The following is a 23,813-nucleotide window of genomic DNA, read 5'->3' on the forward strand; positions in this document are numbered from 1 at the left end:
GCAGCTTTGCAGCTGGGAAAATGACTCCTTTGCAGCATGCTGGGCCGGTTAGCTCAGATGGTTAGAGTGTGGTGCTAATAACGCCAAGGTCATGGGTTCAATCCCCATACTGGCCATTGAAAAGCACGATGCAAGCAACTCTTTCCAAGGCAAGATTAATCCTGACTGCACGATTGCTTGCTTTTCACATGCTACATAAACCTGGCCTTTTGAGTTATCAACCAGGTAACATTGCTGACTGAACTGTCTTGCATAAGAAACCTTTCCTGCATTTCCTTTTTAGTTAATGATATCAAAGAATACTCACATAATTTCACATTCCCAGATAGTTCAACGCTGTCTACAGGTTTTGCAATTCAAAAAATTATTCACATGTACGTTTTTACAATCAAGTCTCCCTTCCTCACTCACCCAGCTCCTCTAGCCTCCTGAAACAAACCTCTGTTCAGACCACACAGTCTAATGAGCACGGCTTCAGTCCTTTGAAAGACTCGGTTCCGACCACGTGGCCTAATGGACAAGGCGTCTGACTTCGTATCAGAAGATTGAGAGTTCGAGTCGCTTCGTGGTTGAGCTTCCAGGCCTTTCTGTTTGATGTGCCTGGAACTTCCATGGGTTTTTCATGGTCGTAGGAACAGAGTGACACTTAAGCAAAGGAAGCTATTATCAATCACCCTCACTGAGCTGTTTTGCACAGGAAACATTTTCCTGCATGTACTTATGCACACAATGATATCGAAGAGTATCTGACACAACATCACATTCACAAATGCTTCAACGCTGTCTATGGGCTTTACAATTGTGAAGTTTTCACATGTCCTGTTTTACAATCAAGTCTCCCTTCCTCACTGTCCTAGCTCCCCTAACCTTTCGAAACCCACCCTAGTTCAGACCAAGTGACCTAATGGACAAAGCATCTGACTTCAAATCGGAAGATTGAAGGGTCGAGTCCCTTTGTGGTTGCTCTTCTTGTACTTACTCACTGGATGTGCCTGGAAAATCTTTTTTTCCGTGTGTTTCAAGGTTGCAAAAACAGGGTAACATTCAAGCGAAAAGGTTTTATCAATCACACTTCTTCACTGCTAAAGAGGTATGCACAAATAGCAATTATCTTCCGGAACTCAATGTGCTGCTCTTAAGACCAGGATGTTCAATTGAGAAGGTTAGAGCGTAGAGGCGATGGTGCCAGTGGCTGATCTTCTTTCTTGCCCCTAATCTCTACTTACAAAAAATCTGAATTCCCATCTGTCTGCAGTGCTCATTTGAAAAAAGAAACAAATCTACAAGAGGCCCTATTACAAGTCAGTACATGAGATCAGCAAAGACCCACTTCCTTGAATTAAAATGATTTCATCTCCAACTGTTTGGCCATGGAACTGCATCATCTCTGATGTCCAAAAGACAGGATTATGACGTCACCCATTATGAAAGGGCCATCGTATCTCAGACAAAATCACTGAGACATTGACGCAGCTGTGCAGCTGGGAAAATGACTCTTTTGCAGCATGCTGTGCCGGTTAGCTCAGATGGTTAGAGCGTGGTGCTAATAACGCCAAGGTCATGGGTTCAATCCCCATACTGGCCATTGAAAAGCACGATGCAAGCAACTCTTTCCAAGGCAAGATTAATCCTGACTGCACGGTTGCTTGCTTTTCACATGCTACATAAACCTGGCCTTTTGAGTTATCAACCAGGTAACATTGCTGACTGAACTGTCTTGCATAAGAAACCTTTCCCGCATTTCCTTTTTAGTTAATGATATCAAAGAATACTCACATAATTTCACATTCCCAGATAGTTCAACGCTGTCTACAGGTTTTGCAATTCAAAAAATTATTCACATGTACGTTTTTACAATCAAGTCTCCCTTCCTCACTCACCCAGCTCCTCTAGCCTCCTGAAATAAACCTCTGATCAAGACCACACAGTCTAATGAGCACGGCTTCAGTCCTTTGAAAGACTCGGTTCCGACCACGTGGCCTAATGGACAAGGCGTCTGACTTCGGATCAGAAGATTGAGGGTTCGAGTCGCTTCGTGGTTGAGCTTCCAGTCCTTGCTGTTTGATGTGCCTGGAAATTACAAACTTCCATGGGTTTTTCATGGTTGTAGGAACAGAGTGACACTTAAGCAAAGGAAGCTATTATCAATCACCCTCACTGAGCTGTTTTGCACAAGAAACATTTTCCTGCATGTACTTATGCACACAATGATATCGAAGAGTATCTGACACAACATCACATTCACAAATGCTTCAACGCTGTCTATGGGCTTTACAATTGTGAAGTTTTCACATGTCCTGTTTTACAATCAAGTCTCCCTTCCTCACTGTCCTAGATCCCCTAACTTTTCGAAACCCACCCTAGTTAAGACCAAGTGACCTAATGGACAAAGCATCTGACTTCAAATAGGAAGATTGAAGGGTCGAGTCCCTTTGTGGTTGCTCTTCTTGTACTTACTCACTGGATGTGCCTGGAAAATCTTTTTTTTCGTGTGTTTCAAGGTTGCAAAAACAGGGTAACATTCAAACGAAAAGGTTTTATCAATCACACTTCACTGCTAAAGAGGTATGCACAAATAGCAATTATCTTCCGGAACTCAATGTGCTGCTCTTAAGACCAGGATGTTCAATTGAGAAGGTTAGAGCGTAGAGGCGATGGTGCCAGTGGCTGATCTTCTTTCTTGCCCCTAATCTCTACTTACAAAAAATCTGAATTCCCATCTGTCTGCAGTGCTCATTTGAAAAAAGAAACAAATCTACAAGAGGCCCTATTACAAGTCAGTACATGAGATCAGCAAAGACCCACTTCCTTGAATTAAAATGATTTCATCTCCAACTGTTTGGCCATGGAACTGCATCATCTCTGATGTCCAAAAGACAGGATTATGACGTCACCCATTATGAAAGGGCCATCGTATCTCAGACAAAATCACTGAGACATTGACGCAGCTGTGCAGCTGGGAAAATGACTCTTTTGCAGCATGCTGGGCCGGTTAGCTCAGATGGTTAGAGCGTGGTGCTAATAACGCCAAGGTCATGGGTTCAATCCCCATACTGGCCATTGAAAAGCACGATGCAAGCAACTCTTTCCAAGGCAAGATTAATCCTGACTGCACGGTTGCTTGCTTTTCACATGCTACATAAACCTGGCCTTTTGAGTTATCAACCAGGTAACATTGCTGACTGAACAGTCTTGCATAAGAAACCTTTCCCGCATTTCCTTTTTAGTTAATGATATCAAAGAATACTCACATAATTTCACATTCCCAGATAGTTCAACGCTGTCTACAGGTTTTGCAATTCAAAAAATTATTCACATGTACGTTTTTACAATCAAGTCTCCCTTCCTCACTCACCCAGCTCCTCTAGCCTCCTGAAACAAACCTCTGATCAAGACCACACAGTCTAATGAGCACGGCTTCAGTCCTTTGAAAGACTCGGTTCTGACCACGTGGCCTAATGGACAAGGCGTCTGACTTCGGATCAGAAGATTGAGGGTTCGAGTCGCTTCGTGGTTGAGCTTCCAGTCCTTGCTGTTTGATGTGCCTGGAAAGTACAAACTTCCATGGGTTTTTCATGGTTGTAGGAACAGAGTGACACTTAAGCAAAGGAAGCTATTATCAATCACCCTCACTGAGCTGTTTTGCACAAGAAACATTTTCCTGCATGTACTTATGCACACAATGATATCGAAGAGTATCTGACACAACATCACATTCACAAATGCTTCAACGCTGTCTATCGGCTTTACAATTGTGAAGTTTTCACATGTCCTGTTTTACAATCAAGTCTCCCTTCCTCACTGTCCTAGCTCCCCTAACCTTTCGAAACCCACCCTAGTTCAGACCAAGTGACCTAATGGACAAAGCATCTGACTTCAAATAGGAAGATTGAAGGGTCGAGTCCCTTTGTGGTTGCTCTTCTTGTACTTACTCACTGGATGTGCCTGGAAAATCTTTTTTTCCGTGTGTTTCAAGGTTTCAAAAACAGGGTAACATTCAAACGAAAAGGTTTTATCAATCACACTTCTTCACTGCTAAAGAGGTATGCACAAATAGCAATTATCTTCCGGAAGTCAAATTTGCTGCTCTTAAGACCAGGATGTTCAATTGAGAAGGTTAGAGCGTAGAGGCGATGGTGCCAGTGGCTGATCTTCTTTCTTGCCCCTAATCTCTACTTACAAAAAATCTGAATTCCCATCTGTCTGCAGTGCTCATTTGAAAAAAGAAACAAATCTACAAGAGGCCCTATTACAAGTCAGTACATGAGATCAGCAAAGACCCACTTCCTTCAATTAAAATGATTTCATCTACAACTGTTTGGCCATGGAACTGCATCATCTCTGATGTCCAAAAGACAGGATTATGACGTCACCCATTATGAAAGGGCCATCGTATCTCAGACAAAATCACTGAGACATTGACGCAGCTGTGCACCTGGGAAAATGACTCTTTTGCAGCATGCTGGGCCGGTTAGCTCAGATGGTTAGAGCGTGGTGCTAATAACGCCAAGGTCATGGGTTCAATCCCCATACTGGCCATTGAAAAGCACGATGCAAGCAACTCTTTCCAAGGCAAGATTAATCCTGACTGCACGGTTGCTTGCTTTTCACATGCTACATAAACCTGGCCTTTTGAGTTATCAACCAGGTAACATTGCTGACTAAACTGTCTTGCATAAGAAACCTTTCCCGCATTTCCTTTTTAGTTAATGATATCAAAGAATACTCACATAATTTCACATTCCCAGATAGTTCAACGCTGTCTACAGGTTTTGCAATTCAAAAAATTATTCACATGTACGTTTTTACAATCAAGTCTCCCTTCCTCACTCACCCAGCTCCTCTAGCCTCCTGAAACAAACCTCTGTTCAGACCACACAGTCTAATGAGCACGGCTCCAGTCCTTTGAAAGACTCGGTTCCGACCACGTGGCCTAATGGACAAGGCGTCTGACTTCGGATCAGAAGATTGAGGGTTCGAGTCGCTTCGTGGTTGAGCTTCCAGTCCTTGCTGTTTGATGTGCCTGGAAAGTACAAACTTCCATGGGTTTTTCATGGTTGTAGGAACAGAGTGACACTTAAGCAAAGGAAGCTATTATCAATCACCCTCACTGAGCTGTTTTGCACAAGAAACATTTTCCTGCATGTACTTATGCACACAATGATATCGAAGAGTATCTGACACAACATCACATTCACAAATGCTTCAACGCTGTCTATGGGCTTTACAATTGTGAAGTTTTCACATGTCCTGTTTTACAATCAAGTCTCCCTTCCTCACTGTCCTAGCTCCCCTAACCTTTCGAAACCCACCCTAGTTCAGACCAAGTGACCTAATGGACAAAGCATCTGACTTCAAATAGGAAGATTGAAGGGTCGAGTCCCTTTGTGGTTGCTCTTCTTGTACTTACTCACTGGATGTGCCTGGAAAATCTTTTTTTCCGTGTGTTTCAAGGTTGCAAAAACAGGGTAACATTCAAACGAAAAGGTTTTATCAATCACACTTCACTGCTAAAGAGGTATGCACAAATAGCAATTATCTTCCGGAACTCAATGTGCTGCTCTTAAGACCAGGATGTTCAATTGAGAAGGTTAGAGCGTAGAGGCGATGGTGCCAGTGGCTGATCTTCTTTCTTGCCCCTAATCTCTACTTACAAAAAATCTGAATTCCCATCTGTCTGCAGTGCTCATTTGAAAAAAGAAACAAATCTACAAGAGGCCCTATTACAAGTCAGTACATGAGATCAGCAAAGACCCATTTCCTTGAATTAAAATGATTTCATCTCCAACTGTTTGGCCATGGAACTGCAGCATCTCTGATGTCCAAAAGACAGGATTATGACGTCACCCATTGTGAAAGGGCCATCTTATGTCAGACAAAAATCACTGAGACATTGACGCAGCTTTGCAGCTGGGAAAATGACTCTTTTGCATCATGCTGGGCCGGTTAGCTCAGATGGTTAGAGAGTGGTTCTAATAACGCCAAGGTCATGGGTTCCATCCCCATACTGGCCATTGAAAAGCACGATGCAAGCAACTCTTTCCAAGGCAAGATTAATCCTGATTGCACGGTTGCTTGCTTTTCACATGCTACATAAACCTGGCCTTTTGAGTTATCAACCAGGTAACATTGCTGACTGAACTGTCTTGCATAAGAAACCTTTCCCGCATTTCCTTTTTAATTAATGATATCAAAGAATACTCACATAATTTCACATTCCCAGATAGTTCAACGCTGTCTACAGGTTTTGCAATTCAAAAAATTATTCACATGTACGTTTTTACAATCAAGTCTCCCTTCCTCACTCACCCAGCTCCTCTAGCCTCCTGAAACAAACCTCTGTTCAGACCACACAGTCTAATGAGCACGGCTCCAGTCCTTTGAAAGACTCGGTTCCGACCACGTGGCCTAATGGACAAGGCGTCTGACTTCGGATCAGAAGATTGAGGGTTCGAGTCCGTTTGTGGTTGAGCTTCCAGTCCTTTCTGTTTGATGTGCCTGGAAAGTACAAACTTCCATGGGTTTTTCATGGTCGTAGGAACAGAGTGACACTTAAGCAAAGGAAGCTATTATCAATCACCCTCACTGAGCTGTTTTGCACAAGAAACATTTTCCTGCATGTACATATGCACACAATGATATGGAAGAGTATCTGACACAACATCACATTCACAAATGCTTCAACGGTGTCTATCGGTTTTACAATTGTGAAGTTTTCACATGTCCTGTTTTACAATCAAGTCTCCCTTCCTCACTGTCCTAGCTCCCCTAACCTTTCGAAACCCACCCTAGTTCAGACCAAGTGACCTAATGGACAAAGCATCTGACTTCAAATAGGAAGATTGAAGGGTCGAGTCCCTTTGTGGTTGCTCTTCTTGTACTTACTCAATGGATGTGCCTGGAAAACTTTTTTTCCGTGTGTTTCAAGGTTGCAGAAACAGGGTAACATTCAAGCGAAAAGGTTTTATCAATCACACTTCTTCACTGCTAAAGAGGTATGCACAAATAGCAATTATCTTCCGGAAGTCAAATTTGCTGCTCTTAAGACCAGGATGTTCAATTGAGAAGGTTAGAGCGTAGAGGCGATGGTGCCAGTGGCTGATCTTCTTTCTTGCGCCTAATCTCTACTTACAAAAAATTTGAATTCCCATCTGTCTGCAGTGCTCATTTGAAAAAAGAAACAAATCTACAAGAGGCCCTATTACAAGTCAGTACATGAGATCAGCAAAGACCCACTTCCTTGAATTAAAATGATTTCATCTCCAACTGTTTGGCCATGGAACTACATCATCTCTGATGTCCAAAGACAGGATTATGACGTCACCCATTATGAAAGGGCCATCGTATGTCAGACAAAATCACTGAGACATTGACGCAGCTGTGCAGCTGGGAAAATGACTCTTTTGCAGCATGCTGGGCCGGTTAGCTCAGATGGTTAGAGAGTGGTGCTAATAACGCCAAGGTCATGGGTTCCATCCCCATACTGGCCATTGAAAAGCACGATGCAAGCAACTCTTTCCAAGGCAAGATTAATCCTGACTGCACGGTTGCTTGCTTTTCACATGCTACATAAACCTGGCCTTTTGAGTTATCAACCAGGTAACATTGCTGACTGAACTGTCTTGCATAAGAAACCTTTCCCGCATTTCCTTTTTAGTTAATGATATCAAAGAATACTCACATAATTTCACATTCCCAGATAGTTCAACGCTGTCTACAGGTTTTGCAATTCAAAAAATTATTCACATGTACGTTTTTACAATCAAGTCTCCCTTCCTCACTCACCCAGCTCCTCTAGCCTCCTGAAAAAACCTCTGTTCAGACCACACAGTCTAATGAGCACGGCTTCAGTCCTTTGAAAGACTCGGTTCCGACCACGTGGCCTAATGGACAAGGCGTCTGACTTAGTATCAGAAGATTGAGGGTTCGAGTCCCTTCGTGGTTGAGCTTCCAGTCCTTTCTGTTTGATGTGCCTGGAAAGTACAAACTTCCATGGGTTTTTCATGGTCGTAGGAACAGAGTGACACTTAAGCAAAGGAAGCTATTATCAATCACCCTCACTGAGCTGTTTTGCACAAGAAACATTTTCCTGCATGTACATATGCACACAATGATATAGAAGAGTATCTGACACAACATCACATTCACAAATGCTTCAACGCTGTCTATCGGTTTTACAATTGTGAAGTTTTCACATGTCCTGTTTTACAATCAAGTCTCCCTTCCTCACTGTCCTAGCTCCCCTAACCTTTCGAAACCCACCCTAGTTCAGACCAAGTGACCTAATGGACAAAGCATCTGACTTCAAATAGGAAGATTGAAGGGTCGAGTCCCTTTGTGGTTGCTCTTCTTGTACTTACTCAATGGATGTGCCTGGAAAATCTTTTTTTCCGTGTGTTTCAAGGTTGCAGAAACAGGGTAACATTCAAGCGAAAAGGTTTTATCAATCACACTTCTTCACTGCTAAAGAGGTATGCACAAATAGCAATTATCTTCCGGAAGTCAAATTTGCTGCTCTTAAGACCAGGATGTTCAATTGAGAAGGTTAGAGCGTAGAGGCGATGGTGCCAGTGGCTGATCTTCTTTCTTGCGCCTAATCTCTACTTACAAAAAATTTGAATTCCCATCTGTCTGCAGTGCTCATTTGAAAAAAGAAACAAATCTACAAGAGGCCCTATTACAAGTCAGTACATGAGATCAGCAAAGACCCACTTCCTTGAATTAAAATGATTTCATCTCCAACTGTTTGGCCATGGAACTACATCATCTCTGATGTCCAAAGACAGGATTATGACGTCACCCATTATGAAAGGGCCATCGTATGTCAGACAAAATCACTGAGACATTGACGCAGCTGTGCAGCTGGGAAAATGACTCTTTTGCAGCATGCTGGGCCGGTTAGCTCAGATGGTTAGAGAGTGGTGCTAATAACGCCAAGGTCATGGGTTCCATCCCCATACTGGCCATTGAAAAGCACGATGCAAGCAACTCTTTCCAAGGCAAGATTAATCCTGACTGCACGGTTGCTTGCTTTTCACATGCTACATAAACCTGGCCTTTTGAGTTATCAACCAGGTAACATTGCTGACTGAACTGTCTTGCATAAGAAACCTTTCCCGCATTTCCTTTTTAGTTAATGATATCAAAGAATACTCACATAATTTCACATTCCCAGATAGTTCAACGCTGTCTACAGGTTTTGCAATTCAAAAAATTATTCACATGTACGTTTTTACAATCAAGTCTCCCTTCCTCACTCACCCAGCTCCTCTAGCCTCCTGAAAAAAACCTCTGTTCAGACCACACAGTCTAATGAGCACGGCTTCAGTCCTTTGAAAGACTCGGTTCCGACCACGTGGCCTAATGGACAAGGCGTCTGACTTCGGATCAGAAGATTGAGGATTCGAGTCCCTTTGTGGTTGAGCTTCCAGTCCTTTCTGTTTGATGTGCCTGGAAAGTACAAACTTCCATGGGTTTTTCATGGTCGTAGGAACAGAGTGACACTTAAGCAAAGGAAGCTATTATCAATCACCCTTACTGAGCTGTTTTGCACAAGAAACATTTTCCTGCATGTACATATGCACACAATGATATCGAAGAGTATCTGACACAACATCACATTCACAAATGCTTCAACGCTGTCTATGGGCTTTACAATTGTGAAGTTTTCACATGTCCTGTTTTACAATCAAGTCTCCCTTCCTCACTGTCCTAGCTCCCCTAACCTTTCGAAACCCACCCTAGTTCAGACCAAGTGACCTAATGGACAAAGCATCTGACTTCAAATAGGAAGATTGAAGGGTCGAGTCCCTTTGTGGTTGCTCTTCTTGTACTTACTCACTGGGTGTGCCTGGAAAATCTTTTTTTCCGTGTGTTTCAAGGTTGCAAAAACAGGGTAACATTCAAGCCAAAAGGTTTTATCAATCACACTTCTTCACTGCTAAAGAGGTATGCACAAATAGCAATTATCTTCCGGAACTCAATGTGCTGCTCTTAAGACCAGGATGTTCAATTGAGAAGGTTAGAGCGTAGAGGCGATGGTGCCAGTGGCTGATCTTCTTTCTTGCCCCTAATCTCTACTTACAAAAAATTTGAATTCCCATCTGTCTGCAGTGCTCATTTGAAAAAAGAAACAAATCTACAAGAGGCCCTATTACAAGTCAGTACATGAGATCAGCAAAGACCCACTTCCTTGAATTAAAATGATTTCATCTCCAACTGTTTGGCCATGGAACTGCATCATCTCTGATGTCCAAAAGAAAGGATTATGACGTCACCCATTATGAAAGGGCCATCGTATGTCAGACAAAATCACTGAGACATTGTCGCAGCTGTGCAGCTGGGAAAATGACTCTTTTGCAGCATGCTGGGCCGGTTAGCTCAGATGGTTAGAGCGTGGTGCTAATAACGCCAAGGTCATGGGTTCAATCCCCATACTGGCCATTGAAACGCACGATGCAAGCAACTCTTTCCAAGGCAAGATTAATCCTGACTGCACGGTTGCTTGCTTTTCACATGCTACATAAACCTGGCCTTTTGAGTTATCAACCAGGTAACATTGCTGACTGAACTGTCTTGCATAAGAAACCTTTCCCGCATTTCCTTTTTAGTTAATGATATCAAAGAATACTCACATAATTTCACATTCCCAGATAGTTCAACGCTGTCTACAGGTTTTGCAATTCAAAAAATTATTCACATGTACGTTTTTACAATCAAGTCTCCCTTCCTCACTCACCCAGCTCCTCTAGCCTCCTGAAACAAACCTCTGTTCAGACCACACAGTCTAATGAGCACGGCTTCAGTCCTTTGAAAGACTCGGTTCCGACCACGTGGCCTAATGGACAAGGCTTCTGACTTTGGATCAGAAGATTGAGGGTTTGAGTCCTTTCGTGGTTGACCTTCCAGTCCTTTCTGTTTGATGTGCCTGGAAAGTACAAACTTCCATGGGGTTTTCATGGTCGTAGGAACAGAGTGACACGTAAGCAAAGGAAGCTATTATCAATCACCCTCACTGAGCTGTTTTGCACAAGAAACATTTTCCTGCATGTACATATGCACACAATGATATCGAAGAGTATCTGACACAACATCACATTCACAAATGCTTCACGCTGTCTATGGGCTTTACAATTGTGAAGTTTTCACATGTCCTGTTTTACAATCAAGTCCCCCTTCCTCACTGTCCTAGCTCCCCTAACCTTTCGAAACCCACCCTAGTTCAGACCAAGTGACCTAATGGACAAAGCATCTGACTTCAAATAGGAAGATTGAAGGGTCGAGTCCCTTTGTGGTTGCTCTTCTTGTACTTACTCACTGGGTGTGCCTGGAAAATCTTTTTTTCCGTGTGTTTCAAGGTTGCAAAAACTGGGTAACATTCAAGCGAAAAGGTTTTATCAATCACACTTCTTCACTGCTAAAGAGGTATGCACAAATAGCAATTATCTTCCGGAACTCAATGTGCTGCTCTTAAGACCAGGATGTTCAATTGAGAAGGTTAGAGCGTAGAGGCGATGGTGCCAGTGGCTGATCTTCTTTCTTGCCCCTAATCTCTACTTACAAAAAATCTGAATTCCCATCTGTCTGCAGTGCTCATTTGAAAAAAGAAACAAATCTACAAGAGGCCCTATTACAAGTCAGTACATGAGATCAGCAAAGACCCACTTCCTTGAATTAAAATGATTTCATCTCCAACTGTTTGGCCATGGAACTACATCATCTCTGATGTCCAAAAGACAGGATTATGACGTCACCCATTATGAAAGGGCCATCGTATGTCAGACAAAATCACTGAGACATTGACGCAGCTGTGCAGCTGGGAAAATGACTCTGTTGCAGCATGCTGGGCCGGTTAGCTCAGATGGTTAGAGAGTGGTGCTAATAACGCCAAGGTCATGGGTTCCATCCCCATACAGGCCATTGAAAAGCACGATGCAAGCAACTCTTTCCAAGGCAAGATTAATCCTGACTGCACGGTTGCTTGCTTTTCACATGCTACATAAACCTGGCCTTTTGAGTTATCAACCAGGTAACATTGCTGACTGAACTGTCTTGCATAAGAAACCTTTCCCGCATTTCCTTTTTAGTTAATGATATCAAAGAATACTCACATAATTTCACATTCCCAGATAGTTCAACGCTGTCTACAGGTTTTGCAATTCAAAAAATTATTCACATGTACGTTTTTACAATCAAGTCTCCCTTCCTCACTCACCCAGCTCCTCTAGCCTCCTGAAACAAACCTCTGTTCAGACCACACAGTCTAATGAGCACGGCTTCAGTCCTTTGAAAGACTCGGTTCCGACCACGTGGCCTAATGGACAAGGCGTCTGACTTCGGATCAGAAGATTGAGGGTTCGAGTCCCTTCGTGGTTGAGCTTCCAGTCCTTGCTGTTTGATGTGCCTGGAAAGTACAAACTTCCATGGGTTTTTCATGGTCGTAGGAAATGAGTGATACTTAAGCAAAGGAAGCTATTATCAATCACCCTCACTGAGCTGTTTTGCACAAGAAACATTTTCCTGCATGTACATATGCACACAATGATATCGAAGAGTATCTGACACAACATCACATTCACAAATGCTTCAACGCTGTCTATGGGCTTTACAATTGTGAAGTTTTCACATGTCCTGTTTTACAATCAAGTCTCCCTTCCTCACTGTCCTAGCTCCCCTAACCTTTCGAAACCCACCCTAGTTCAGACCAAGTGACCTAATGGACAAAGCATCTGACTTCAAATAGGAAGATTGAAGGGTCGAGTCCCTTTGTGGTTGCTCTTCTTGTACTTACTCACTGGATGTGCCTGGAAAATCTTTTTTTCCGTGTGTTTCAAGGTTGCAAAAACAGGGTAACATTCAAGCGAAAAGGTTTTATCAATCACACTTCTTCACTGCTAAAGAGGTATGCACAAATAGCAATTATCTTCCGGAACTCAATGTGCTGCTCTTAAGACCAGGATGTTCAATTGAGAAGGTTAGAGCGTAGAGGCGATGGTGCCAGTGGCTGATCTTCTTTCTTGCCCCTAATCTCTACTTACAAAAAATCTGAATTCCCATCTGTCTGCAGTGCTCATTTGAAAAAAGAAACAAATCTACAAGAGGCCCTATTACAAGTCAGTACATGAGATCAGCAAAGACCCACTTCCTTGAATTAAAATGATTTCATCTCCAACTGTTTGGCCATGGAACTACATCATCTCTGATGTCCAAAAGACAGGATTATGACGTCACCCATTATGAAAGGGCCATCGTATGTCAGACAAAATCACTGAGACATTGACGCAGCTGTGCAGCTGGGAAAATGACTCTTTTGCAGCATGCTGGGCCGGTTAGCTCAGATGGTTAGAGAGTGGTGCTAATAATGCCAAGGTCATGGGTTCCATCCCCATACTGGCCATTGAAAAGCACGATGCAAGCAACTCTTTCCAAGGCAAGATTAATCCTGACTGCACGGTTGCTTGCTTTTCACATGCTACATAAACCTGGCCTTTTGAGTTATCAACCAGGTAACATTGCTGACTGAACTGTCTTGCATAAGAAACCTTTCCCGCATTTCCTTTTTAGTTAATGATATCAAAGAATACTCACATAATTTCACATTCCCAGATAGTTCAACGCTGTCTACAGGTTTTGCAATTCAAAAAATTATTCACATGTACGTTTTTACAATCAAGTCTCCCTTCCTCACTCACCCAGCTCCTCTAGCCTCCTGAAACAAACCTCTGTTCAGACCACACAGTCTAATGAGCACGGCTTCAGTCCTTTGAAAGACTCGGTTCCGACCACGTGGCCTAATGGACAAGGCGTCTGACTTCGGATCAGAAGATTGAGGGTTCGAGTCCCTTCGTGGTTGAGCTTCCAGTCCTTGCTGTTTGATGTGCCTGGAAAGTACAAACTTCCATGGGTTTTTCATGGTCGTAGGAACAGAGTGATACTTAAGCAAAGGAAGCTATTATCAATCACCCTCACTGAGCTGTTTTGCACAAGAAACATTTTCCTGCATGTACATATGCACACAATGATATCGAAGAGTATCTGACACAACATCACATTCACAAATGCTTCAACGCTGTCTATGGGCTTTACAATTGTGAAGTTTTCACATGTCCTGTTTTACAATCAAGTCTCCCTTCCTCACTGTCCTAGCTCCCCTAACCTTTCGAAACCCACCCTAGTTCAGACCAAGTGACCTAATGGACAAAGCATCTGACTTCAAATAGGAAGATTGAAGGGTCGAGTCCCTTTGTGGTTGCTCTTCTTGTACTTACTCACTGGATGTGCCTGGAAAATCTTTTTTTCCGTGTGTTTCAAGGTTGCAAAAACTGGGTAACATTCAAGCCAAAAGGTTTTATCAATCACACTTCTTCACTGCTAAAGAGGTATGCACAAATAGCAATTATCTTCCGGAACTCAATGTGCTGCTCTTAAGACCAGGATGTTCAATTGAGAAGGTTAGAGCGTAGAGGCGATGGTGCCAGTGGCTGATCTTCTTTCTTGCCCCTAATCTCTACTTACAAAAAATTTGAATTCCCATCTGTCTGCAGTGCTCATTTGAAAAAAGAAACAAATCTACAAGAGGCCCTATTACAAGTCAGTACATGAGATCAGCAAAGACCCACTTCCTTGAATTAAAATGATTTCATCTCCAACTGTTTGGCCATGGAACTGCATCATCTCTGATGTCCAAAAGAAAGGATTATGACGTCACCCATTATGAAAGGGCCATCGTATGTCAGACAAAATCACTGAGACATTGTCGCAGCTGTGCAGCTGGGAAAATGACTCTTTTGCAGCATGCTGGGCCGGTTAGCTCAGATGGTTAGAGCGTGGTGCTAATAACGCCAAGGTCATGGGTTCAATCCCCATACTGGCCATTGAAAAGCACGATGCAAGCAACTCTTTCCAAGGCAAGATTAATCCTGACTGCACGGTTGCTTGCTTTTCACATGCTACATAAACCTGGCCTTTTGAGTTATCAACCAGGTAACATTGCTGACTGAACTGTCTTGCATAAGAAACCTTTCCCGCATTTCCTTTTTAGTTAATGATATCAAAGAATACTCACATAATTTCACATTCCCAGATAGTTCAACGCTGTCTACAGGTTTTGCAATTCAAAAAATTATTCACATGTACGTTTTTACAATCAAGTCTCCCTTCCTCACTCACCCAGCTCCTCTAGCCTCCTGAAACAAACCTCTGTTCAGACCACACAGTCTAATGAGCACGGCTTCAGTCCTTTGAAAGACTCGGTTCCGACCACGTGGCCTAATGGACAAGGCTTCTGACTTTGGATCAGAAGATTGAGGGTTCGAGTCCTTTCGTGGTTGACCTTCCAGTCCTTTCTGTTTGATGTGCCTGGAAAGTACAAACTTCCATGGGGTTTTCATGGTCGTAGGAACAGAGTGACACGTAAGCAAAGGAAGCTATTATCAATCACCCTCACTGAGCTGTTTTGCACAAGAAACATTTTCCTGCATGTACATATGCACACAATGATATCAAAGAGTATCTGACACAACATCACATTCACAAATGCTTCAACGCTGTCTATGGGCTTTACAATTGTGAAGTTTTCACATGTCCTGTTTTACAATCAAGTCCCCCTTCCTCACTGTCCTAGCTCCCCTAACCTTTCGAAACCCACCCTAGTTCAGACCAAGTGACCTAATGGACAAAGCATCTGACTTCAAATAGGAAGATTGAAGGGTCGAGTCCCTTTGTGGTTGCTCTTCTTGTACTTACTCACTGGGTGTGCCTGGAAAATCTTTTTTTCCGTGTGTTTCAAGGTTGCAAAAACTGGGTAACATTCAAGCCAAAAGGTTTTATCAATCACACTTCTTCACTGCTAAAGAGGTATGCACAAATAGCAATTATCTTCCCGAAGTCAATGTACTGCTCTTAAGACCAGGATGTTCAATTGAGAAGGTTAGAGCGTAGAGGCGATGGTGCCAGTGGCTGATCTTCTTTCTTGCCCCTAATCTCTACTTACAAAAAATCTGAATTCCCATCTGTCTGCAGTGCTCATTTGAAAAAAGAAACAAATCTACAAGAGGCCCTATTACAAGTCAGTACATGAGATCAGCAAAGACCCACTTCCTTGAATTAAAATGATTTCATCTCCAACTGTTTGGCCATGGAACTACATCATCTCTGATGTCCAAAAGACAGGATTATGACGTCACCCATTATGAAAGGGCCATCGTATGTCAGACAAAATCACTGAGACATTGACGCAGCTGTGCAGCTGGGAAAATGACTCTGTTGCAGCATGCTGGGCCGGTTAGCTCAGATGGTTAGAGAGTGGTGCTAATAACGCCAAGGTCATGGGTTCCATCCCCATACAGGCCATTGAAAAGCACGATGCAAGCAACTCTTTCCAAGGCAAGATTAATCCTGACTGCACGGTTGCTTGCTTTTCACATGCTACATAAACCTGGCCTTTTGAGTTATCAACCAGGTAACATTGCTGACTGAACTGTCTTGCATAAGAAACCTTTCCCGCATTTCCTTTTTAGTTAATGATATCAAAGAATACTCACATAATTTCACATTCCCAGATAGTTCAACGCTGTCTACAGGTTTTGCAATTCAAAAAATTATTCACATGTACGTTTTTACAATCAAGTCTCCCTTCCTCACTCACCCAGCTCCTCTAGCCTCCTGAAACAAACCTCTGTTCAGACCACACAGTCTAATGAGCACGGCTTCAGTCCTTTGAAAGACTCGGTTCCGACCACGTGGCCTAATGGACAAGGCGTCTGACTTCGGATCAGAAGATTGAGGGTTCGAGTCCCTTCGTGGTTGAGCTTCCAGTCCTTGCTGTTTGATGTGCCTGGAAAGTACAAACTTCCATGGGTTTTTCATGGTCGTAGGAACAGAGTGATACTTAAGCAAAGGAAGCTATTATCAATCACCCTCACTGAGCTGTTTTGCACAAGAAACATTTTCCTGCATGTACATATGCACACAATGATATCGAAGAGTATCTGACACAACATCACATTCACAAATGCTTCAACGCTGTCTATGGGCTTTACAATTGTGAAGTTTTCACATGTCCTGTTTTACAATCAAGTCTCCCTTCCTCACTGTCCTAGCTCCCCTAACCTTTCGAAACCCACCCTAGTTCAGACCAAGTGACCTAATGGACAAAGCATCTGACTTCAAATAGGAAGATTGAAGGGTCGAGTCCCTTTGTGGTTGCTCTTCTTGTACTTACTCACTGGATGTGCCTGGAAAATCTTTTTTTCCGTGTGTTTCAAGGTTGCAAAAACTGGGTAACATTCAAGCCAAAAGGTTTTATCAATCACACTTCTTCACTGCTAAAGAGGTATGCACAAATAGCAATTATCTTCCGGAACTCAATGTGCTGCTCTTAAGACCAGGATGTTCAATTGAGAAGGTTAGAGCGTAGAGGCGATGGTGCCAGTGGCTGATCTTCTTTCTTGCCCCTAATCTCTACTTACAAAAAATCTGAATTCCCATCTGTTTGCAGTGCTCATTTGAAAAAAGAAACAAATCTACAAGAGGCCCTATTACAAGTCAGTACATGAGATCAGCAAAGACCCACTTCCTTGAATTAAAATGATTTCATCTCCAACTGTTTGGCCATGGAACTGCATCATCTCTGATGTCCAAAAGACAGGATTATGACGTCACCCATTATGAAAGGGCCATCGTATGTCAGACAAAATCACTGAGACATTGACGCAGCTGTGCAGCTGGGAAAATGACTCTTTTGGAGCATGCTGGGCCGGTTAGCTCAGATGGTTAGAGAGTGGTGCTAATAACGCCAAGGTCATGGGTTCCATCCCCATACAGGCCATTGAAAAGCACGATGCAAGCAACTCTTTCCAAGGCAAGATTAATCCTGACTGCACGGTTGCTTGCTTTTCACATGCTACATAAACCTGGCCTTTTGAGTTATCAACCAGGTAACATTGCTGACTAAACTGTCTTGCATAAGAAACCTTTCCCGCATTTCCTTTTTAGTTAATGATATCAAAGAATACTCACATAATTTCACATTCCCAGATAGTTCAACGCTGTCTACAGGTTTTGCAATTCAAAAAATTATTCACATGTACGTTTTTACAATCAAGTCTCCCTTCTTCACTCACCCAGCTCCTCTAGCCTCCTGAAACAAACCTCTGTTCAGACCACACAGTCTAATGAGCACGGCTCCAGTCCTTTGAAAGACTCGGTTCCGACCACGTGGCCTAATGGACAAGGCGTCTGACTTCGGATCAGAAGATTGAAGGTTCGAGTCGCTTCGTGGTTGAGCTTCCAGTCCTTGCTGTTTGATGTGCCTGGAAAGTACAAACTTCCATGGGTTTTTCATGGTTGTAGGAACAGAGTGACACTTAAGCAAAGGAAGCTATTATCAATCACCCTCACTGAGCTGTTTTGCACAAGAAACATTTTCCTGCATGTACTTATGCACACAATGATATCGAAGAGTATCTGACACAACATCACATTCACAAATGCTTCAACGCTGTCTATGGGCTTTACAATTGTGAAGTTTTCACATGTCCTGTTTTACAATCAAGTCTCCCTTCCTCACTGTCCTAGCTCCCCTAACCTTTCGAAACCCACCCTAGTTCAGACCAAGTGACCTAATGGACAAAGCATCTGACTTCAAATAGGAAGATTGAAGGGTCGAGTCCCTTTGTGGTTGCTCTTCTTGTACTTACTCAATGGATGTGCCTGGAAAACTTTTTTTCCGTGTGTTTCAAGGTTGCAGAAACAGGGTAACATTCAAGCGAAAAGGTTTTATCAATCACACTTCTTCACTGCTAAAGAGGTATGCACAAATAGCAATTATCTTCCGGAAGTCAAATTTGCTGCTCTTAAGACCAGGATGTTCAATTGAGAAGGTTAGAGCGTAGAGGCGATGGTGCCAGTGGCTGATCTTCTTTCTTGCGCCTAATCTCTACTTACAAAAAATTTGAATTCCCATCTGTCTGCAGTGCTCATTTGAAAAAAGAAACAAATCTACAAGAGGCCCTATTACAAGTCAGTACATGAGATCAGCAAAGACCCACTTCCTTGAATTAAAATGATTTCATCTCCAACTGTTTGGCCATGGAACTACATCATCTCTGATGTCCAAAGACAGGATTATGACGTCACCCATTATGAAAGGGCCATCGTATGTCAGACAAAATCACTGAGACATTGACGCAGCTGTGCAGCTGGGAAAATGACTCTTTTGCAGCATGCTGGGCCGGTTAGCTCAGATGGTTAGAGAGTGGTGCTAATAACGCCAAGGTCATGGGTTCCATCCCCATACTGGCCATTGAAAAGCACGATGCAAGCAACTCTTTCCAAGGCAAGATTAATCCTGACTGCACGGTTGCTTGCTTTTCACATGCTACATAAACCTGGCCTTTTGAGTTATCAACCAGGTAACATTGCTGACTGAACTGTCTTGCATAAGAAACCTTTCCCGCATTTCCTTTTTAGTTAATGATATCAAAGAATACTCACATAATTTCACATTCCCAGATAGTTCAACGCTGTCTACAGGTTTTGCAATTCAAAAAATTATTCACATGTACGTTTTTACAATCAAGTCTCCCTTCCTCACTCACCCAGCTCCTCTAGCCTCCTGAAAAAACCTCTGTTCAGACCACACAGTCTAATGAGCACGGCTTCAGTCCTTTGAAAGACTCGGTTCCGACCACGTGGCCTAATGGACAAGGCGTCTGACTTAGTATCAGAAGATTGAGGGTTCGAGTCCCTTCGTGGTTGAGCTTCCAGTCCTTTCTGTTTGATGTGCCTGGAAAGTACAAACTTCCATGGGTTTTTCATGGTCGTAGGAACAGAGTGACACTTAAGCAAAGGAAGCTATTATCAATCACCCTCACTGAGCTGTTTTGCACAAGAAACATTTTCCTGCATGTACATATGCACACAATGATATAGAAGAGTATCTGACACAACATCACATTCACAAATGCTTCAACGCTGTCTATCGGTTTTACAATTGTGAAGTTTTCACATGTCCTGTTTTACAATCAAGTCTCCCTTCCTCACTGTCCTAGCTCCCCTAACCTTTCGAAACCCACCCTAGTTCAGACCAAGTGACCTAATGGACAAAGCATCTGACTTCAAATAGGAAGATTGAAGGGTCGAGTCCCTTTGTGGTTGCTCTTCTTGTACTTACTCAATGGATGTGCCTGGAAAATCTTTTTTTCCGTGTGTTTCAAGGTTGCAGAAACAGGGTAACATTCAAGCGAAAAGGTTTTATCAATCACACTTCTTCACTGCTAAAGAGGTATGCACAAATAGCAATTATCTTCCGGAAGTCAAATTTGCTGCTCTTAAGACCAGGATGTTCAATTGAGAAGGTTAGAGCGTAGAGGCGATGGTGCCAGTGGCTGATCTTCTTTCTTGCGCCTAATCTCTACTTACAAAAAATTTGAATTCCCATCTGTCTGCAGTGCTCATTTGAAAAAAGAAACAAATCTACAAGAGGCCCTATTACAAGTCAGTACATGAGATCAGCAAAGACCCACTTCCTTGAATTAAAATGATTTCATCTCCAACTGTTTGGCCATGGAACTACATCATCTCTGATGTCCAAAGACAGGATTATGACGTCACCCATTATGAAAGGGCCATCGTATGTCAGACAAAATCACTGAGACATTGACGCAGCTGTGCAGCTGGGAAAATGACTCTTTTGCAGCATGCTGGGCCGGTTAGCTCAGATGGTTAGAGAGTGGTGCTAATAACGCCAAGGTCATGGGTTCCATCCCCATACTGGCCATTGAAAAGCACGATGCAAGCAACTCTTTCCAAGGCAAGATTAATCCTGACTGCACGGTTGCTTGCTTTTCACATGCTACATAAACCTGGCCTTTTGAGTTATCAACCAGGTAACATTGCTGACTGAACTGTCTTGCATAAGAAACCTTTCCCGCATTTCCTTTTTAGTTAATGATATCAAAGAATACTCACATAATTTCACATTCCCAGATAGTTCAACGCTGTCTACAGGTTTTGCAATTCAAAAAATTATTCACATGTACGTTTTTACAATCAAGTCTCCCTTCCTCACTCACCCAGCTCCTCTAGCCTCCTGAAAAAACCTCTGTTCAGACCACACAGTCTAATGAGCACGGCTTCAGTCCTTTGAAAGACTCGGTTCCGACCACGTGGCCTAATGGACAAGGCGTCTGACTTAGTATCAGAAGATTGAGGGTTCGAGTCCCTTCGTGGTTGAGCTTCCAGTCCTTTCTGTTTGATGTGCCTGGAAAGTACAAACTTCCATGGGTTTTTCATGGTCGTAGGAACAGAGTGACACTTAAGCAAAGGAAGCTATTATCAATCACCCTCACTGAGCTGTTTTGCACAAGAAACATTTTCCTGCATGTACATATGCACACAATGATATAGAAGAGTATCTGACACAACATCACATTCACAAATGCTTCAACGCTGTCTATCGGTTTTACAATTGTGAAGTTTTCACATGTCCTGTTTTACAATCAAGTCTCCCTTCCTCACTGTCCTAGCTCCCCTAACCTTTCGAAACCCACCCTAGTTCAGACCAAGTGACCTAATGGACAAAGCATCTGACTTCAAATAGGAAGATTGAAGGGTCGAGTCCCTTTGTGGTTGCTCTTCTTGTACTTACTCAATGGATGTGCCTGGAAAATCTTTTTTTCCGTGTGTTTCAAGGTTGCAGAAACAGGGTAACATTCAAGCGAAAAGGTTTTATCAATCACACTTCTTCACTGCTAAAGAGGTATGCACAAATAGCAATTATCTTCCGGAAGTCAAATTTGCTGCTCTTAAGACCAGGATGTTCAATTGAGAAGGTTAGAGCGTAGAGGCGATGGTGCCAGTGGCTGATCTTCTTTCTTGCGCCTAATCTCTACTTACAAAAAATTTGAATTCCCATCTGTCTGCAGTGCTCATTTGAAAAAAGAAACAAATCTACAAGAGGCCCTATTACAAGTCAGTACATGAGATCAGCAAAGACCCACTTCCTTGAATTAAAATGATTTCATCTCCAACTGTTTGGCCATGGAACTACATCATCTCTGATGTCCAAAGACAGGATTATGACGTCACCCATTATGAAAGGGCCATCGTATGTCAGACAAAATCACTGAGACATTGACGCAGCTGTGCAGCTGGGAAAATGACTCTTTTGCAGCATGCTGGGCCGGTTAGCTCAGATGGTTAGAGAGTGGTGCTAATAACGCCAAGGTCATGGGTTCCATCCCCATACTGGCCATTGAAAAGCACGATGCAAGCAACTCTTTCCAAGGCAAGATTAATCCTGACTGCACGGTTGCTTGCTTTTCACATGCTACATAAACCTGGCCTTTTGAGTTATCAACCAGGTAACATTGCTGACTGAACTGTCTTGCATAAGAAACCTTTCCCGCATTTCCTTTTTAGTTAATGATATCAAAGAATACTCACATAATTTCACATTCCCAGATAGTTCAACGCTGTCTACAGGTTTTGCAATTCAAAAAATTATTCACATGTACGTTTTTACAATCAAGTCTCCCTTCCTCACTCACCCAGCTCCTCTAGCCTCCTGAAAAAAACCTCTGTTCAGACCACACAGTCTAATGAGCACGGCTTCAGTCCTTTGAAAGACTCGGTTCCGACCACGTGGCCTAATGGACAAGGCGTCTGACTTCGGATCAGAAGATTGAGGATTCGAGTCCCTTTGTGGTTGAGCTTCCAGTCCTTTCTGTTTGATGTGCCTGGAAAGTACAAACTTCCATGGGTTTTTCATGGTCGTAGGAACAGAGTGACACTTAAGCAAAGGAAGCTATTATCAATCACCCTTACTGAGCTGTTTTGCACAAGAAACATTTTCCTGCATGTACATATGCACACAATGATATCGAAGAGTATCTGACACAACATCACATTCACAAATGCTTCAACGCTGTCTATGGGCTTTACAATTGTGAAGTTTTCACATGTCCTGTTTTACAATCAAGTCTCCCTTCCTCACTGTCCTAGCTCCCCTAACCTTTCGAAACCCACCCTAGTTCAGACCAAGTGACCTAATGGACAAAGCATCTGACTTCAAATAGGAAGATTGAAGGGTCGAGTCCCTTTGTGGTTGCTCTTCTTGTACTTACTCACTGGGTGTGCCTGGAAAATCTTTTTTTCCGTGTGTTTCAAGGTTGCAAAAACAGGGTAACATTCAAGCCAAAAGGTTTTATCAATCACACTTCTTCACTGCTAAAGAGGTATGCACAAATAGCAATTATCTTCCGGAACTCAATGTGCTGCTCTTAAGACCAGGATGTTCAATTGAGAAGGTTAGAGCGTAGAGGCGATGGTGCCAGTGGCTGATCTTCTTTCTTGCCCCTAATCTCTACTTACAAAAAATTTGAATTCCCATCTGTCTGCAGTGCTCATTTGAAAAAAGAAACAAATCTACAAGAGGCCCTATTACAAGTCAGTACATGAGATCAGCAAAGACCCACTTCCTTGAATTAAAATGATTTCATCTCCAACTGTTTGGCCATGGAACTGCATCATCTCTGATGTCCAAAAGAAAGGATTATGACGTCACCCATTATGAAAGGGCCATCGTATGTCAGACAAAATCACTGAGACATTGTCGCAGCTGTGCAGCTGGGAAAATGACTCTTTTGCAGCATGCTGGGCCGGTTAGCTCAGATGGTTAGAGCGTGGTGCTAATAACGCCAAGGTCATGGGTTCAATCCCCATACTGGCCATTGAAAAGCACGATGCAAGCAACTCTTTCCAAGGCAAGATTAATCCTGACTGCACGGTTGCTTGCTTTTCACATGCTACAT

At 42.8% G+C, this 23,813-nt stretch overlaps 13 non-coding genes across 13 annotated transcripts; all 13 read left to right on the top strand.

The window, feature by feature from the left end:
* The first annotated feature begins 42 nt into the window (after nucleotides 1-42).
* On the top strand, nucleotides 43-116 carry trnai-aau (transfer RNA isoleucine (anticodon AAU)). Its single transcript has one exon. It is a non-coding gene; the product is annotated as a tRNA-Ile (tRNA).
* A 1,395-nt stretch (nucleotides 117-1,511) lies between these two features.
* On the top strand, nucleotides 1,512-1,585 carry trnai-aau (transfer RNA isoleucine (anticodon AAU)). The gene has a single exon. It is a non-coding gene; the product is annotated as a tRNA-Ile (tRNA).
* Nucleotides 1,586-2,986: 1,401 nt separating this feature from the next.
* trnai-aau (transfer RNA isoleucine (anticodon AAU)) lies at nucleotides 2,987-3,060 on the top strand. Its single transcript has one exon. It is a non-coding gene; the product is annotated as a tRNA-Ile (tRNA).
* A 1,405-nt stretch (nucleotides 3,061-4,465) lies between these two features.
* Nucleotides 4,466-4,539, top strand: trnai-aau (transfer RNA isoleucine (anticodon AAU)). The gene has a single exon. It is a non-coding gene; the product is annotated as a tRNA-Ile (tRNA).
* Nucleotides 4,540-7,872: 3,333 nt separating this feature from the next.
* Nucleotides 7,873-7,945, top strand: trnal-uag (transfer RNA leucine (anticodon UAG)). Its single transcript has one exon. It is a non-coding gene; the product is annotated as a tRNA-Leu (tRNA).
* A 2,424-nt stretch (nucleotides 7,946-10,369) lies between these two features.
* On the top strand, nucleotides 10,370-10,443 carry trnai-aau (transfer RNA isoleucine (anticodon AAU)). Its single transcript has one exon. It is a non-coding gene; the product is annotated as a tRNA-Ile (tRNA).
* A 1,859-nt stretch (nucleotides 10,444-12,302) lies between these two features.
* On the top strand, nucleotides 12,303-12,375 carry trnar-ucg (transfer RNA arginine (anticodon UCG)). Its single transcript has one exon. It is a non-coding gene; the product is annotated as a tRNA-Arg (tRNA).
* Nucleotides 12,376-13,779: 1,404 nt separating this feature from the next.
* trnar-ucg (transfer RNA arginine (anticodon UCG)) lies at nucleotides 13,780-13,852 on the top strand. The gene has a single exon. It is a non-coding gene; the product is annotated as a tRNA-Arg (tRNA).
* Nucleotides 13,853-14,799: 947 nt separating this feature from the next.
* Nucleotides 14,800-14,873, top strand: trnai-aau (transfer RNA isoleucine (anticodon AAU)). The gene has a single exon. It is a non-coding gene; the product is annotated as a tRNA-Ile (tRNA).
* Nucleotides 14,874-16,733: 1,860 nt separating this feature from the next.
* On the top strand, nucleotides 16,734-16,806 carry trnar-ucg (transfer RNA arginine (anticodon UCG)). Its single transcript has one exon. It is a non-coding gene; the product is annotated as a tRNA-Arg (tRNA).
* A 2,879-nt stretch (nucleotides 16,807-19,685) lies between these two features.
* Nucleotides 19,686-19,758, top strand: trnal-uag (transfer RNA leucine (anticodon UAG)). The gene has a single exon. It is a non-coding gene; the product is annotated as a tRNA-Leu (tRNA).
* A 1,403-nt stretch (nucleotides 19,759-21,161) lies between these two features.
* On the top strand, nucleotides 21,162-21,234 carry trnal-uag (transfer RNA leucine (anticodon UAG)). Its single transcript has one exon. It is a non-coding gene; the product is annotated as a tRNA-Leu (tRNA).
* Nucleotides 21,235-23,658: 2,424 nt separating this feature from the next.
* trnai-aau (transfer RNA isoleucine (anticodon AAU)) lies at nucleotides 23,659-23,732 on the top strand. Its single transcript has one exon. It is a non-coding gene; the product is annotated as a tRNA-Ile (tRNA).
* Nucleotides 23,733-23,813: the final 81 nt, after the last annotated feature.

Source organism: Channa argus, unplaced genomic scaffold (genome assembly GCF_033026475.1).
Source record: "Channa argus isolate prfri unplaced genomic scaffold, Channa argus male v1.0 Contig035, whole genome shotgun sequence".
NCBI lineage: Eukaryota > Metazoa > Chordata > Actinopteri > Anabantiformes > Channidae > Channa > Channa argus.